Genomic DNA, 18,371 nt, shown 5'->3' on the forward strand with positions numbered 1-18,371 from the left:
GGCTCCCTGCTCAGTGGGAAATCTGTTTTTCCCTCTCCCTCTACCCTTTCCCCGACTCACTTTCTTTCTCTCTTTGTCTTTCTCAAATAAATACATAAAACCATTTTTTAAAAGTTTTTATCATGAACAGCTGGTGAATTTTGTCAAATGCTTTTCTGAGTCTATTGAGATGGTCATATGGATTTGTTCTTTCATTCTACTAATATGGTATATCACATTGATTTAAGTATGTTGAATCATACTTGCATCCCAAGAGTAAATCACACTCAGTTAAGGTAAATGATCTTTTTAAAGTGCTTCTGAATTTGGTTTACTAGAATTTTACTGAGAATTTTTGCATTTATATTCATCAGGGATATTGGCCTATAGTTTTTTGTTTCTTGTTTCTTGTTTCTTTTTTCTGGTAGTGTCCTTTTCTGGCTTTGGTATCAGGGTAATGCCGGCCTTATAAAATGATTTTGGGGGTGTTCTCTCTTTGTTTTTGTTTTTTTTTTTTTTTTTTGGAAGAGTCTGAGAAGGATTGGAATTGATTCTTTAAATGTTTGGTAAAATTCTCCAGTGAAGCCATTTAGTCCTGGTTTTTTCTTCTTTGAGAGAGTTTTGATTACTGATTGAAACTTCTTACTAGTAATTGGTTTGTTCAGGTTTTCTATTCTTTGTGATTCAGTCTTGGTAGTTGTAATTTTTTTTAAGATTTTTTTTAAGTAATCTCTTAAAAAGGAGATTAATTAAGATTAATTCTTGCACCCAACATGGGGTTCAGACTTATAACCCTGAGATCAAGAGTCACATGGTCTACCAACAGAGCCTGCCAGGTACCCTGGTAGTTGTATATTTCTAAGAATTTTTCCACTTCTTCTAGGTTATCCAGTTTGTTGGCATATAATTCATAGTAGCCTCTCATCATTTTTTTTAAAGATTTCATTTATCCATTTGACAGACAGAGATCACAAGTGGGCAGAGAGGCAGGTAGAGAGAGAGGGGGAAGCAGGCTCCCCGCTGAGCAGAGAGCCCGATATGGGGCTCAATCCCAGGACCCTGGGATCATGACCTGAGCTGAAGGCAGAGGCTTAACCCATTGAACCACCCAGGCACCCCATGATTTTTTATATATCTGTGGTATTAATTGTATGTCTATTTTTATATTTATAACTTTGTTGATTTGGGTCCTCCTCCTTTTCTCCTTGCTTAGTGAAGCTAAAGGTTTGTCCACTTTCTTTGTTTCAAAGAATCTACTTTTAATCTATTTTGTTCATGTTCTCTATTTCATTCATTTTTGTTCTTAAATTTGTTATTTTTTTCCTTCTCATTTTGGGCTCGTTTCTTTTTCTTTCTTTCTTTCCTTTTTTTTTTTTTTTTTTCCAGTAAGTAACCTCTATCCCAAACACGGGACTAAAACTCATGACCCCGAGATCAAGAGTCACATGCTCTACTGACTGAGCCAGCCCCTTCTAGTTTCTTAAAGCATAGAGTTAAGTTGTTTATTTGAAATCTTTCTTGTTTCTTAATGTAGGTATTTACTGCTATGAACTTGCCTCATGGAATTGCTTTTGCTGCACCCCAAAAGTTTTGGTATGTTGTGTTTCCACCTTCATTTGTTGCAAGATATTTTTTTTCATTTCTCTTTGAATTTCTTCTCTGATCCATTGGTTGTTTGGGTGAGTGTTGTTTAATTTCCATGTATTCTTAAATTTCCCCATTTTCCTCCTGTTACTGATTTCTAGTTTCATATTATTGTTGTCTAAGAAGATACTTGATATGATTTCAATTTCTTGAACTTGCTAAGACTTATTTTATGATCTAACCTATGGTCCATCCTAGAAAATATTCCATGTGCCCTTGAGGAGAATGTGTATTCTTCTGCTGTTGGATACAGTATCTGTGTATGTCTTTTAAGTCCATCTGGTTTATAGTGTTGTTCAAATCCACTATTTCTTTGTTGATTCTTTACCTAGATAAACTCAGTAATTGTTGAGAATGGGGCATTAGATCTTCAACTATTATCATATTGTTGTTTATATCTTTTTTTAGTTCTTGTTAGTTTTTGCTTCATATATTCAGGTGCTCTGATGTTAGGCACATAAATATTTACAATTGTTACATGTATTTATATTACATATAATATATATTTTTAAGATTTATTCATTTTTATAAGTCAATTGGAGAAAGACAACTATCATATGCTCTCCCTGATATGAAGAAGTGGAGATACAATGTGGGGGCTTGGGGGGTAGGAAAAGAAAAAATGAAAGAAGGTGGGATTGGGAGGGAGACAAACCATAAAAGACTCAATCTCAAATAACAGACTGAGGGTTGCTGGGGGGAGGGGGGACGGGAGAGTGTGGTGAGGATATGGACATTGGGGAGGGTATGTGCTATGATGAATGCTGTGAAATGTGTAAACCTGGCGATTCACAGACCTGTACCCCTGGGGATAAAAGTACATTATATGTTTATTAAAAAAAATAAATTTAATTTAAAAAAAGATTTATTCATTTTTAGAGAAAGAGCATGAAAGGGGAAGGGGCAGAGGGAGAGGGTGAGAGAGAATCCTCAGGCAGACTCTGCACTGAGCACAGATCCTGATATAGGGCTCTATCCCAGGACCCCAAGATCATGACCTGAGATAAAATCAGTAGTTGACAGCTCAACTGACTGAGCCACCCAGGTGCCCCCAAATATTATATGTTTTTGATGGATTAATCTTTTTAACATTGTATAATGACCTTCTTTGTCCCTTTTTACCATTTTTCACTTACATAGTTTAGATAGTTGGGTAAAACAGCTGGCTTAGTTTCCTGCCAAAGTGAGGCTATAGGATGGGCTTTATGGTTGCCTGTATTCTTGGTCAGTCTTACCAGATGGTCAAGACTGGATACTAAAATTAGCAGTAGGTGGGGCTATGAATTAGCTTCTCTGTCCTGGCAGGACAGGAATATGGGGCCCAGGGCCTAACTAGCTCATTGCTTGGGGACCCAAATCAGGCAAGACTGTGCAGTGAATTCCCTAGCCAGACAGGGTCACCAACTTCACAGACAGGGAAATAAATGGGGTGTGCTCTCTGTTTAAGTATCCCTGTTTGGATGAGATTCACAGCCTTCCATGTGCTCTGGCAAGATTCCATAAATGGGGTAGGCTGAAAGCTCTATTCAGCAATGGATGGGGCTATGAATTACTTTCCCCTGCCTGGGTGCAGTGGAATAATCAGCTCCTAGTGGAAAAGGCTCTTTGTTTCTGCTCATGACTCAAGCTGATTTGTGCTCCCAATTCCCCTAGTCAAACAGGGCCACTGGCTTTGCTCTGCAGACTATCAGTTCTACCTGCCAAACTCGCTGCTTGACTATTGCTGAGCTATAGCTTTCTAGTCATTCTGACCAAGCTTTTTGGATGGGCATGGCTGGGAGCTTCATTCATCTATGGGTAGTGCTGTGAATTAGCTCAACTGCCTACGTGGATGAGGGGAGCCCCTTAAGTCCAGACTTTGCTCTACAGACTAGTAGCTCTGCTTATCAGACTCTCTACTCGAGTGTTGCTGGACTATGCAACTTCCAGGTGTTCTTGCCAGCATTTTTGGTTAGATGGAGCCTGGAGCTACACTGAGGGGCAGACCTATGACTCAGCTCTTATGTCTGGGTACAAGGAGACCAGGCTACAGAGCAAGCAAATCTCTTCATTTAAGAACCTGAATCAGGCAGATCAGCACCTTACCAAGTTCCCTAATCAAATTCTGCCAGTGAATTAGTTCTACAGATAAGCAAAACTATTGGTTGCAACCACTACCTGGGTGCTGCCCCTAGGAATTCAGTCAGCCTATATGTGAGTTGTCAAGCTCTTTTCCCACTGGAGGAAACATAAGTTCGAGGGGCCTCTCAGCATAGTTCTGTGCCAGGAGCAATACAGTCAGCATATGTAACAATTCCTGATACCCTTATAATGTTGTATGTTGGTCTTCCCAGTGCAGGGAATTCTTCAGCATTACCTCTTTGTTCTGGGATTTCTCAACAATGTCTTGTCCAGAAATAGTTATTAGTAATTTTTCTTAAAAGAGGGAGCTAAGTTAGGAATGACCTATGTGCCCTTCTTTCTGCTGTTATGCCCTCTAATATTTCTTTTAAAGATTTTATTTACTTATTGAGAGAGGAGGGAGGGAGGGAGGGAGGGGCAGAGGGAGAGAGAATCTCAAGTACACTCTGCACTAAGTGCAGAGCCCAGTGTGGGACTCTTCTTTTCCATGACCCTGAGATCACAACCTGAGCAGAAATCAGGAGTGGGATGCTTAGCAGATAAAGTCAAGATCAAAGACCTTGAGTTGGGGAGATAATTTTAGATTATCTGGATGGGTCCAACCAAAGTCCTTAAAAGAAGTTTTCCTGACTGAGGTCAATGTCGAAATGAGATGTGACTACAAAAAAATGATCAGAGAGATGCGGATTTTAAGGATGGAAAGGAGGGTATGAGTGAAGAAAGGTGGGAATCCTATAAAATCTGGAAAATGAAACAAAAAAACTGACATGATTTTTCTCTAGAGCCTTGAGAAAGGAATGTAGCCTTGCCAACGCTTTGATTTTGCCCAGTGAGACATATGTTAGACTTCTAATCTATAGTACTATTAAATAGTGAGTGAATGAATAAATGAATGTTGTTTTGAGCAGCTAAGTTTTTGGTAATTTGTTATGACACCAATACTAAACCGATACAATTCCTTTTTCCTCTCCTTCTGTTACTTCCATTATACATACATTGCTATGTTTAACAATATTCACAAATATCTCAGGTTCTGTTCATTCTTCGCCCCTTCTTTTTTCTTTTCTTCAGATTGGATGATCTCTATTGATCTATCTCCAGCTTCACTGACCTTTTCTCTGTCTGCTAAAATCATTATATGAGCCCCTCTGGTTTTTATTCTGGTCATTATACTTCTCAACTCAAGTATTTTTGCTTGGTTCTTTTTCTTTTCTTTCTTTCTTTTTTTTTTAAATTCCATCTCTTTATTAATATTCTCTATTTGGTGAGTGATTATACTTTTGTTTAATGTATTAAATTGGATTCCTTTTGTTGTGGAATATATTTATAGTTGTTGCTTTGAAGTCTGTTAACTCTAACATCTTGGTGTCCCCAAAGGCAGTTTATACTGATTGATACCCCCCACCCCCGTGTATGGGGTACAGTTTTCTGTTTTCCTTGCTCATCTCATAATTTTTTGCTGACATCTGGACAATTAGATAATATAGTATAGCAATTCTCAGTTTTTATTCTGTGTTCCCACTCCAAGCTTTTTGTTGCTGTTTTTTGTTTCTTTCTTAGTGACTTGATTGGACAAAGTGTGTGAAGTCTGTTTCCTCTGCAAGTGTGTAGTCTCTAATGTATGTCACTGCTCATTTGTTTTCCTTTTTCCTTTTTAAGCTTCCTAGACACCACCCCGGGTCAGCTTAACATAGTGGTCAATGATTTGTCAGAGGTTATGTTTAAGCCCACTGAGCCAGTAATGCTTCCACTCTGCTGTTGGACCTGTTTATAGTGTGTGGACTGCTATCAACGTTCAGGAGTCAAAATTACAAGCCTGCCCCATGTTCAGCCAGGAACCAGTAACTTCTGTTAATTGTGTGCAGTCTTGCTCATGTGTACAGCTTTTCAAATGACCAGGGATGAATATGGTCTTAGCAAGGCTTTCTTTGGCTGTCTCTTTCCCTAAATCTCCTGCTTAAATTTCTGGTAATGCAGTTTTGTTTGCCTTTACTAGTAGCACAGAAATGTTAGCTTTCCTTGGTTGTCTTTTGCTGATCTCTACTGTTCTTAGCAGTGTTCCCGGGCATGACTTTTCCCATGTTCTGCTTCAAATACAGTTAGCCCCGTTAGGCAAGGCCAGGCAGCTCCCAGTCCTCATAATACTCCATGCCCACCTTGAACAGAACCTCCACAACACGAGACTAGAGCCATGGGTGTGGAGATGGGCACCACTGGTCCTCCCAACCTGCCCAGACTTTCCGGGAGTGGAACCTGTGAGGAAGGATGGGAGCTGTCATTTCTCAGAAGCTGCGCTACCCATACATAAAATTTCTATAACATAGAGGTAGGGATGAAGGGAGCAGCCCCTGGCTTCAATGACACAGACTCCTTTTCTTAGTGAGATACATAGATTTTCCTGAGCAATTGCTTCTCAATTATGGTATGTCCTTAAATCAGTTTCCAGAGACTTTTTTAAAAATATTAATTCATTTATGCATTTATCTTGTTTCACCACTTTTTCTTGGAGGAGGAGATCTGTTAAGCTTCTCATGTAAATATTTCAGAAATTCCACTGCCTAATCAAATCTTGACTATGATGGTTGCAAATTACTGATTTTCCAACTTAAGCATTTTTTCCAAATTGAAAGGTTACACTTGGCATTCTATTATAAACAAGAACCCTTTGTTCTCCTCCCTTATTTGCCTGTATTATCACTATGGGTTCATGAGTTGCCATTCTTTTCCCTAATGCTTTATACTTCATCAAAATGTACTTCATAATTTTTCAGCTCAATTTGTCAAGATTTGACCAGTGGGGTTCTTTTAAGCTGAATTCGTCATTGTTGTATATCATTTTGTTGGAATGTTTTCTTACTTTCTGATATACCAAGATATTTTAGACTCATCTTGTATTTATTCTGGCCCAGTGCTGGCCTTATTATTATTATTATTTTTTGCCCTAGTAGATTTTATTAAGAAAAGTTATTACAGATTAAATTCTCGATAATAAGTATGCTCTCTGATTCTGGAGTATATTGATTCTTGCCCTTCAATGGGCAAAACTAGGAAATTTCTGTACATATAAATATACACATATATATACACACAGATACATTTTTAGAAATCATGAGTTTACATTAATATCTCTAATTCTAATTCATCCCCACAAAGTTGATTCTTGCCTTTCCTTATGCTATATTTGTAGGTCCCTTCTTCCTCAATGAAAACAATATATTTATTCATGTATTTAATCTTATAATATATCCAAATTATTTTCAGAAGTTGAGTTCCCATACCACTACATAAAACAATCCAACAAAAAAAAAGGTTAAGGATATGCTTTGAATTCAACCCAACCATTCCATCCCATCCAAGACTGTGGGTATATGATCAAATACTATGTTCAGCATAACTTGGTTAAATTTGTTCTTTTTTTCTCCCTTCAGTGTGATTATGGTTTTCATTTACCCATATAAAGAGATTCATTGTTTTCTGGTTTTCTCTTCTTTTTACACTAAAGGATATATTTATCCTTTACACTTGTTGCTTCAATAAACAATGTCTGCTAAAAACCACTCCATGTCAGTTCATACAAATTTTCCTCACTCTTTTTAACAGCTGTATAATGCACAGTTCTGTGAATGTCCCATATATCATTCATTCAATTTCCAATACCTAGATATTTATTTAATTTCTAGTATTTTATCACAATTAAAGCTGTGATTAAGAAAGTTGGGCATATGTATTTTTGTATTTATTGGAGCATATCATCAACGTAAATTCTCGTAAGTATGATTACTGAGTCAAAGAACACATATACTTGGGTAGTTTGTTCGTTGTTGCTAAATTCCTCCTCATAGGGGTTATACCATTTATCATTCACAGCAATGCAAATGTGTCTATTACAAAGCCTTATCAACAAAGTATATTGGCTTTTGACTTTTTGCCTATTCAGTGTGTGAAAAATGGTATCTCAAGATACTTTTTAAAAAAGACTGGGGCACCTGAGTGGCTCAGTGGGTTAAAGCCTCTGCCTTCGGCTCAGGTCATGATCCCAGGGACCTGGGATCGAGCCCCGCATTGGGCTCTCCGCTCGGCAGAGAGCCTGCTCCCCTTCCTCTCTCTTCCTGCCTCTCTGCCTGCCTCTCTGACTACTCGTGAACTCTGTCAAATTAAAACAAAAACAAACAAAACCCCACTATGTTAAAAAAAAAGATTTTATTTCATTGACAGAGAAAGAGAGAGGGGGAACAAGCAAGGGGAGTGGCAGGCAGAGGGAGAGGGAGAAGCAGTCTCCCCACCAGGCAGGGACCCCCATGCAGGACTTAATTCCAGGACCCTGAGATCATAACCTGAGCCAAAGGCAGACACTAATCTGACTGAGCCACCCAGGCACCACTCACAAGATAACTTTTAATTAACATTTTCCCTCTTCTTGGATTAAAGTTACATTTTTACATATGTTGCAGGACCATTTTTGTATGTCTGAATTCACTGTTCATGACATTTGCCCATTTTTCTACAGGAGTTTTGTCTCCCCCACTGCACCCCCGCCCAGTTCTTAAAAAAGCCTTAGTATATTAGGGATTCTTCCTTTAACTGATAGATGTTGCAAATATTTTTTCAGTTTATTTGCCTTTCGACTTTGCTTATGGCGTCTTATCATTTCAAAGATTTATATTTTTATATAGTCAAATTTGTCAATTTCTTGTGTTGCATCTGGGATTTGAGTTATAGTTTAAAAGCCTTGAATCATAGCTAAAAAGACAAATAATAACCAGTTATAAGTTAATAGATAAGAGAACTCTGTAATAGCAATAAAGAAGATAAAAGATAAAATACTTAGGAGTAAACTTGATAAGAATTGTCTAAGATTTTCATAAAGAAAATTATAAAACATATTCATGAATGATAAAAATAGACTTATCTATTATAACTAATACCTTATTATTTGTATATATAAATGTTACTAATTTTTTTATTGTGGTAAGAAACACAACATGAAATTTTTCATCTTAACCATTTTTAAGTGTACAATTCAGTAGTGTTACGTATATTCACTTTATTGTGAAACAGATCTCCGGAACTTTTTCATCTTGCAGAACTAAAATTCTATACCCATTAAATAATTCCCCACCCCATAGCAACTGCTATTACAGTTTTTCTCTGAGTTTAGATAATTCATATAAGTGCATTCACATAGTATTTGTCTTTTTATGGCAAATACTTAGCATAAAGTCCTCAAGGTTCATCTTTGCTGTAGCATGTGTTAGAACTTCTTTCCTTTTTAAAGGTGAATAATCCACTCTATGTATACACCATGATTTGTGAATTCATATGTGGATGTACATTTGGGTTGCTTCAACCTCACGGATATTAGGAATACTGTGGCTATAAACACGGATATATAAATATGTCTTCAAGACCCTATTTTCAGTTCTTCTGAATAGATACCTAGAAGTGAGATTGCTGGGGCACCTGACTGGCTTAGTTGGTGTAGCATGCAACTCTTGATCTCAGCGTTGTGACTTCAAGCCCCACATGAGGTATAGAGATTACTTAAAAAAAATAAATAAATAATTTTTAAAAAAAGATTTTATTAATTTGTTAGCACAAGCAGAGGGAGTGGCAGGCAGAGGCAGAGGGAGAGGAAGAGGAAGAAGCTGGCTTCCACTGAGCAGGGAGCCCGAGGCAGGGCTCTATCGCAGGGCTGTGAGATGATGACCTAAGCCGAAGTCAGACACTGAACCAACTGAGCCACCCAGGCGCCCCTAAAAAAATTTTTTTTAAAAGTGAGTGGTGCCTGGGTGGCTCAGTCGGTTAAGCATCTACCTTCAGCTCAGGTCATGATTCCCAGGTGCTGGGATGGAGTCCTATGTAAGACTACCTACTCAGGGAGGAGCCTGCTTCTCCCTCACCTCTGCCCTCCCCTCCCCATGACCACTCCTACCCCCAGCCTCCGCTTGTGTGTGTGCACACACTCAATCTCTCAAATAAATAAAAAAAATTTTTAAGTGACATTGCTGAATGATATGGTAGCTCTAGTTTTTAATTTTTGAGGAAAATTTTACATTTCCACCAGTGATGCACAAGGGTCTCAATTTCTCCATAACCTAACCAACATTTGTTATTATCTGCATTTTTTTGTTTGCATGTTTTTAACAGCCTGAAATCATATAGGTTTAAGGTGATGCCTAACTATGGTTTTGCTTTTGTATTTTTCTAATATTTAGTGATGGTGAGCATATTTTTATACGTTTCTTGGAATTTTATATATCATCTTTAAGTAAATGTCTATTCAAGTCATTTGCTCAGTTTTAATCAGGTTATTTGATTTTGTGTCACTGAGTTGTTTGTTTTTCCTTTAACTTTCTAGTTGTTTCCCTAGAATTTTCAATATGCATTTTTGCTCACTAAGTCTACTTTCAAATAAAACTATACAGTTTCACATGAAGGGTAGATAGTTTGTAACAGAGTATTACAATTTCTCCCTCCTGTCCCTTATGACGCTGCTGTCATTCATTTCATTCATCTATGTGTCATAATCAATTACCCAGTACATCATTACTATTTATTATTACTTTAAACAGTTATCTTTTAGATCAATTAAGAAAAGAAAAATAAAGATTTTATTTTACTTTAATCCTCCTAGGATACTTGTCTGCTTCTCTTTTTCTCTAATATTTGTGCATATGGCCAAATGGTCTCCATAAGTCTAGTTAGCTTTTGTTACCATACATAGTTACAATTTTTTTCTGGTGGTTTAAGATCTCTCTTAGCAACGTTCAAATATTATTGTCACTGTAATATACATTGCATCTTTATGACTTACTTATTTGTACCTTTATTATTTTTTTATTTTATTTTATTTTTAAATTATTTTTATTATTTGTACCTTTTAAACCTATTCACCCATTTCTCCCCGCCTTGCCATTGGAAACCACCGATTTGTTTTCTGTATCTATGAGCTTGTTTGTTTGTTTTTTCAGAATCTACATGTAAATAAGATCGTGTAGTACTTCTTTAACTTAGCATAATGGCCTCAAGTTCTATCCACATTGCTGGAAATGGCAAGATGCCATTCTTCATGTCTAAGATCTGTTTCTGCTTTTCCTGTCTATTTGGGTGGGGTTTTTGTTTTGTTTTGTTTTTTGTTTTGAAGAGTCCACATATAAATGAAATAACATGGTACTTATCTTTCTCTGACTGACTTATTTCACTTAATATAATAGCTTCTAGGTCCATGCTTGTCATTGCAAATGGCAAGGTTTCTTCTTTTTTACAGCTAAATAATATTCCCTTTTATATTTATACCATGTCTTTATTTCCTTTATCCATTCATCTATCAGTGGTCTCATAGGTTGCTTCTGTATCCTGGCTATTATAAATAATGCTGCAGTAAACATGGAGATACACATATCCTTTCAAATTGTTTTCATTTTCTTAGGGTAAATATCTAGTAGTTGTTACTAAATCATACAGTACTTCTATTTTTAAAATTTTTCAATAACCTCCATACTATTTGCATAGTGGCTACATTTACATTCCTACCACTAGTACACGAGGGTTCTTTTTCTTCATATCCATGTCAACACCTGTTATTTCTTGGGCACCTGGGGGTGGCTTAGTCATTAAACGGCTGCTTTCAGCTCAGCTCATGATCCCAGGGTCCTGGGATGGAGGCTCACATTGGGCTCCGTGCTTGGCAGGAAGCCTGCTTCGCCCCCTCCTGCTCCCCTCCTTGTGTTCTCTCTCTCTGTGTCTCTCTCTGTCAAATAAATAAATAAAATTTAAAAAACAAAGCAAACCACTTATTTCTTGTCTTTTGGATGTCAGCCATTCTCACAGGTGTATATGGTATCTTGTGGTTTCGATTTGCATTTTCCGGATAGTTAGTGATGTTGGGCACCTTTTTATGTGTCTCTTAGCTGTGTGTATATCTTCTTTGGAAAAAATGTCTATTCAGGTCCTCTGCCCATTTTTAACTGGAATATTATTATTATAAATTATAGAGATTTTATTTATTTGATAGTGAGAACAAGCAGGGGGAGCGGGCGAGGGAGAAGTAGGCTCCCTGCTGATCAGAGAGCCTAATGCAGGGCTTGATTCTAGGACCCTGGGATCATGACCTGAGCCAAAGGCAGATGCTTAACCGACTGAGCCACCCAGGTGCCCCTTAATTGGATTATTATTATTGTTATTATTGGTGTTGAGTTGTATCAGTTTTTATATATTTTGGATATTAAAACCTTATTAAATATATCATTTGCAAATTACTTCTCCCATACAGTAAGGTGATTTTTTGTTTCATAGATTGTTTCCATTGCTATGGAGCAACTTTTTATTTTGGTATAGTCCCAATTGTTTATTTTTAGTTTTGTTGCCCTTGTTTGAGGGGACATATCATATATTCCTGAAACCAGAGCCAAAAAACATTTGGCTCTGTTTTCTTTGCCTATAATTGCCTATGTTTTCTTCTAAGAGTTTTGAAAGTAAGTCTCACATTTAAGTCTGTAATCCATTTTAGGTTCATTTTTATGTATAGTTAAAAGCAAATGATCCAGCTTTTTTTTTCTTTTTTAAAGATTTTATTTATTTATTTGAAAGAAAGAGAGAGAGAGAAAAGCAGGCTCCTCATTTCCTCACTAAGCAGGGAGCCCAATGTAGGACTCAATCCTGGGACTGTGGGATCATGACCTGAACTAAAGTCAGATGCCCAACCAGCTGAGCCACCCAGGAACCCCGAGTTTCATACTTTTGCATGTAGCTGTCCAGTTTTCCCAACACTACTTTTTTTTTTTTTTTTAAAGATTTCATTTATTTATTTGACAGACAGAGATCACAAGTAGGCAGAGAGGCAGGCAGAGAGTCAGGGGGGAAGCAGGCTCACCACTGAGCAGGGAGCCCGATGTGGGGCTCGATCCCAGGACCCCGGGATCATGACCTGAGCCAAAGGCAGAGGCTTTAACCCACTGAGCCACCCAGGCGCCCCCCAACACTACTTTTTGAAGAGACTGTCCTCTCTCTATTGTATATTCTTGCCTCTTCTGTCATAGATTAATTGACTATATAACTACATACATAGGTGTGTATCTGGGCTCCTTATTCAGTTCTGTTGACCTGTGTGTCTGTTTTTGTGCCAGTACCATACTGTTTTGATCATTATTACTTTGCAATACATTTTTTTAAAGATTTTATTTATTTATTTGACAGAGATCACAAGTAGGTAGAGAGGAAGGCAGAGAGAGAGGATGGGGAGCAGACTCCCCACCGAGCACAGAGCCCAATGCGGGGCCTGATTCCAGGAAAATTGCTGAACATCAGAGAAAATATGAGCGAAAACGTGAAGAGCGAGAGATCAAAGAAAGAATAGAAAGGGTTAAGAAGGCTCAGGAAGAACACGAGAGAGCCCAGAGGGAGGAAGAAGCCAGACGACAATCAGGAGCTCAGTATGGCTCTTTCCCAGGTGGCTTTCCTGGGGGAATGCCTGGTAATTTTCCTGGAGGAATGCCTGGAATGGCAGGGGGATGCCTGGAATGGCAGGAATGCCTGGGCTCAATGAAATTCTTAGTGATCCGGAAGTTCTTGCAGCCATGCAGGATCCAGAAGTTATGGTGGCCTTCCAGGATGTGGCCCAGAACCCAGCAAATATGTCAAAATATCAGAGCAACCCAACGGTTATGAATCTCATCAGTAAATTGTCAGCCAAATTTGGAGGTCAAGCATAATGCCCTTCTGACAAATAAAGCCCTTGCTGAAGGAAAAGCAACTTCGATCACCTAATGGATGTCGCAATAATACAAACCAGTGTACCTCTGACCTTCTCATGAAGAAAGCTGGGGTGCTGTGAAGAGAGTCCCTACCCCTCTGCTCCCCATGCAACTGAAACATTCTACAATGGTTTGCCATTAGGGTATTCATTCAGATAATGTTTTCCTACTAGGAACTACAAACTTTAAACACTTTAAACCTTAAAAATATTTAAAAACATATTAAAAGGGTGTGTTAGTCCCTACATTTTTCTTTACTAATCATTTCAGTTTTTTTCCTTTGGATTAATTGGGCAAGGAAGATATTTCAGTGTGGAAGATTCATTGCTCAGTTATAACGAGTGAAATAAAGGTTTATTAGTGGGAGGCAAATAATACATTAAAATAGATGAAGTTTGAGTTGGAGATATGGTTTCTGAGGCCTTTTGACTTGTCTTTTAAAATACTTTATTTTTTAAACACAATTTATTTTGATAGAACCATTGGGACCACCAGTATTGCAGTCGGACCTGTGTAGGGACCGGAAGTGCTTGGCAGGGCAGCAACAACCTTACTCCTTTTATATAGTGTGCACCCTTGTGCAGATGCATTTAAATCTTACACTGTGGTGAAGGGATGATTTTTATAATGCTGCAGAAGACTTGGATTACATAGCTGTGTTCTTGTCTGATATAGAAAATAAATGTTTTGCATTATTTCCACATAGGGGAAATAAGGGAATACCTTTTTTTTTTTTTTTTTTTAAATATTTCTGTGTTTAGAGTGACCTTTCCTGGTCAGAAAATACCCATCTCTTTGTGTGCTTTCTGCTTATTTTCATGTCTCCCCTTCTCCCCTCCCAGTACTCTTTGGGCTAAAGATAGTCCTTTTTCACTGGCGTCATCACTATTATCATCATTCACAGCATAATTGTGCAAGTATATGTAATGCTGGGTTTTACTATGTAATACATATAGTGATTATGTAAGGTAATACCCATAACAGTTGTAGTTTCTTACTTGGTCAAGCGATTGCATATTTACATGTTAGATTTCTGCTTCGGTGAGATCTTAACCATCTCAGAAGATGTTGGAAGGAGGGATTCCCTTTGATGTTCAGTCTTCTGAGGAAATACCTGTTGCAGTTGGAGTTTATCTGACATTATTCATCTTCGTAGTTTGGAGGGTATGAGGTTTGAATTCATTGATCTACATAGAGGGGAACCAAATTTCTTGATCCAATATGAATTATAAATTGATGAGATCCATGGTTCTTCTTTGTGGGGTTGATGGCATTATGAGTGTGCTTATTCAGCTCTTGAATACTGCACCATATCCCCCACCTCTCCTTTTTTCCTTCCCTCTCCTCCAAGGATAAAGAAATGATGGATTTTCTGTTGTACATTCACATCTTAACACTAATTAAGACTAAGTCTAGGCACTGTACTAGGAATCACTAGGTTTCTACCTTTCCAATTTAACGTGCTGGTGTTCAAAAACAGTTGCCAAGGGATGAGACCCTCTATACTTTGCTTATTTGAAGAATCAGTGGTAGGAGCAGTGAAGAAAATTCCATGGAATAATTTCTGAAATAGCACATTTCTGAAGTCATAAGTCAGTTGATTCAGGTTCTAACCCTTTATACAAGCAAATAGAAATGCATCTGTTATATAAGTGAGAAAAGGCTGTATGCTAACTGAGCATGCTTTTTAAATCCTTTAAAAATACTCAGCATATAAACTTGCGTTTGAGCTTGTCAGTGTTTTTTTTGTTGGTCATGTGTGTTCTCTCTCGAATTTTCTAATGTGTGCTGTGAATAACCCAAGAAGACCAGTTCCTTTTGGGTTCCTTATTTGATTACTTTTTACTTAATTATATATTACTTAAGTACATTCTAACATTGCAGATATTACTGTAAGTGGGTAAAAGTAAAATTGGTCTTCTGAAAAAAAAAAAAAAGAAAAAGAAAATATTAGTTGTGGGTTTTTATCATAAATGGTTGTTGAATTTTGTCAAGGGCTTTTCCTGCATCTATTGAGATGACTTCATGGTTTTTACCTCAGTTTGATTTATGTGGATACTACATTGATTGGGGAAGGTTGAAATATCCCTGCATCCTTAAAATCCAACTTGATAATGGTATATGATCCTATTAATGCATTATTGAATTCAGTTTGCTAATGTTTTGTTAAAAATTTTTGCATCTATGTTCACCAGAGATACTGACCTGTAATATTTTTTTTTCTTTTTTAAGTAGGTTCCATGTCCATTATGGAGCCCAAAGTGGGACCCAAACTCATGACCCTGAGATTAAGAACCTAGCTAAAATCAAGAGTCAGGTGCTTAACCAACTGAGCCAGGACCCTAGCCTATAGGACTATAGGTCCTATAGGACGCTAGCCTATAATATTCTTTTCTTTGGTGTCTTGTCTAGTTTTGGAATCAGGGTAATAATGGCCTTGAAATATTCCCTCTTCTATTTTTTTGAGAATTTGGAGAATGATCAGTATTAATTCTTCTGAATGTTTGGTAGAATTCACCAGTGAAGCCATCTGGTCCTGAACTTTTATTTGTTAGGTGGTATTTGATTCCTGACTCAATCTCCTTACTAGTAATCAATGTGGTCAATATTTTTCTTTTCTTTTCTTTTTTTAATGAATCACTCTTGGTAGGTTTCTAAAAATGTATTCATTTCTTCTAGGTTGTTAAATTTATTGGCATAAAGTAGTTCTACTAGTCTCCTACAATCCTTTGTATTTCTCTGAAGTAGCTGTAATGCCTCTTTCATTTTGATTTTATGTTCCTTGGTGAATGTAGCTAAAGGTTTGTCAACTTTTGTATCTTTTCAAAGAACCAGATTTTAGTTTCACTGATCTTTTCTGTTGTTTTTTTTCAGTCTCTATTTAATTCATTTTATTTTGATTTTTGTTACTTTCTTTTATTCTACTAACTTTTAAATTTGCTCTTTTTTAAAGTTCTTTGAGGTATAAAGTTGGGGGTGGGGTTTATTTCGGTTGCTTTTGGATGGAAAGTTCCTTGTGTATCTGTTGTGTATCTAGCTAGTCTAGCCAAGATGGTGGAGGAGTAGGAGACCTTAGTTTCATCTGGTCCCAGGAATGCAGCTAGATAGCTATCAAAGCACTCTGAACACCTGTGAACTCAACCAGAGATCTAAGGAAAGAATAGCTGCAACTCTACAAATAGAAAAGCAGTCACTTTCTGCAAGAATGACAAGATGGGGGCGCCTGGGGGGCTCAGTGGGTTAAGCCGCTGCCTTCGGCTCAGATCATGATCTCAGGGTCCTGGGATCGAGTCCCACATCGGGCTCTGTGCTCAGCAGGGGGCCTGCTTCCCTCTCTCTCTCTTTCTCTCTCTGCCTGCCTCTCTGTCTACTTGTGATCTCTCTCTGTCAAATAAATAAATAAAATCTTTTTAAAAAAAAAAAAAGAATGACAAGATGGAAAAACTCAGCTTAAAGAGAACAAGAGGAAGTACTGACTGTCAGGGACCTAATCTGATATAAGGACGATGTCAGAGGTAGAGTTCAGGATAATTATTATAAATAGCTGGGCTTGAAAAGAGCATGGAAAACACTACAGAATTCTTTTCTGGAGAAATAAAAGAACTAAAATCTAACCAAGTCAAAATCAAAAAGGCCATTAATGAGACACAATAAAAAACAGAGGCTCTAACTGCTAGGATAAATGAGGCAGAAGAGACAATGTGATACAGAAGACAAAATGATGGATAATAAGGAAACGAAGAAAAAGAGAAACAGCTACTGGATCATGAGGGGAGAATTCAAGAGATAAGTGATAGCATAAAGGAAACAATATTAGAATAATTGGGATCCTGGAAGAAGAGGAAAGAGAGGGGCAGAAGGTATACTGGAGCAAACTATGTCCCTAACCTGGGTAAAGAAACAGACATCCAAGTCCAGACATAGGGACCCCCCCCCGCCCAAATCAGTAAAAATAGATCAACACCTCAACATATAACAGTGGCACTTGCAAATCTCAGAGGCAATGAAAAAATCTTTAAAGAAGCTTGGGACAGAAGTCTATAACCTACAAGGGTAGAAACATTAGATTGGCAGCAGACATCCACAGACCTGGCAGGCCAGAAAGGACTGGCATGATTTAGCATGGTGCTAAATGAGAAAAATATGTAGGCAAGAATATTTTATCCAGCTAGGATGTCATTCAAAATAGAAAGTGAGATTAAAAGCTTCCAGAAAAGGCAGAAACCATAAGAATTTGTGATCACCAAGCCAGCCGTATGAGAAATATAAAAAGGGATCTTTTAAGCAAAGAGTGAGCCCAAAAGTAACAGAGTGTTCAGAAAGGAAGAGAGACCATGTACAGAAACAGTGACAGTTCAGGTAATACCATGGCACTAAATTCATATCTTTCAGTAGTTACTCTGAATATAATGAGGTAAATGCCCCAAACAAAAGACACAGTGTATCAGATTGGATAAAAAAGCAAGAACCATCAGTGTGCTGTCAGCAAAAGACTAAATTTAGACATAAAAGACACCTCCAAATTAAAAGTGAGCAGTTGGAAAACCATTTATCATGCTAATGGATGTCAAAAGAAAGCTGGGGTGGCAATCTGATATAATCTGATATAATTTATATCAGACAAATTATATTTGAAACCAAAGACTGTAATAAGAGATGAGGAAGGACACTATGTCATACTTAAAGGATCTATTCAACAAGATCTAACAAGTGTAAATATTTATGTCCCTAACATGGGAGCAGGCAAATAAATGAGCCAGGTGGTAACAAAATTTAAGAAACACAGTGAAAATAAAACAATAATTGTAGGGGACTTAAAAACCCTCGTCACTGCAATGGACAAATCATCTAAGAAGATCAACAAGGAAACAAAGG

The 18,371-nt window shown here is 37.5% G+C and overlaps 1 pseudogene; it reads left to right on the forward strand.

Moving 5' to 3' along the window:
• Positions 1–5,935: 5,935 nt before the first annotated feature.
• LOC122893341 lies at positions 5,936–13,711 on the forward strand (annotated as a pseudogene).
• Positions 13,712–18,371: the final 4,660 nt, after the last annotated feature.

This window comes from Neovison vison, chromosome 1, assembly GCF_020171115.1.
Source record: "Neovison vison isolate M4711 chromosome 1, ASM_NN_V1, whole genome shotgun sequence".
Classification (NCBI taxonomy): domain Eukaryota; kingdom Metazoa; phylum Chordata; class Mammalia; order Carnivora; family Mustelidae; genus Neogale; species Neogale vison.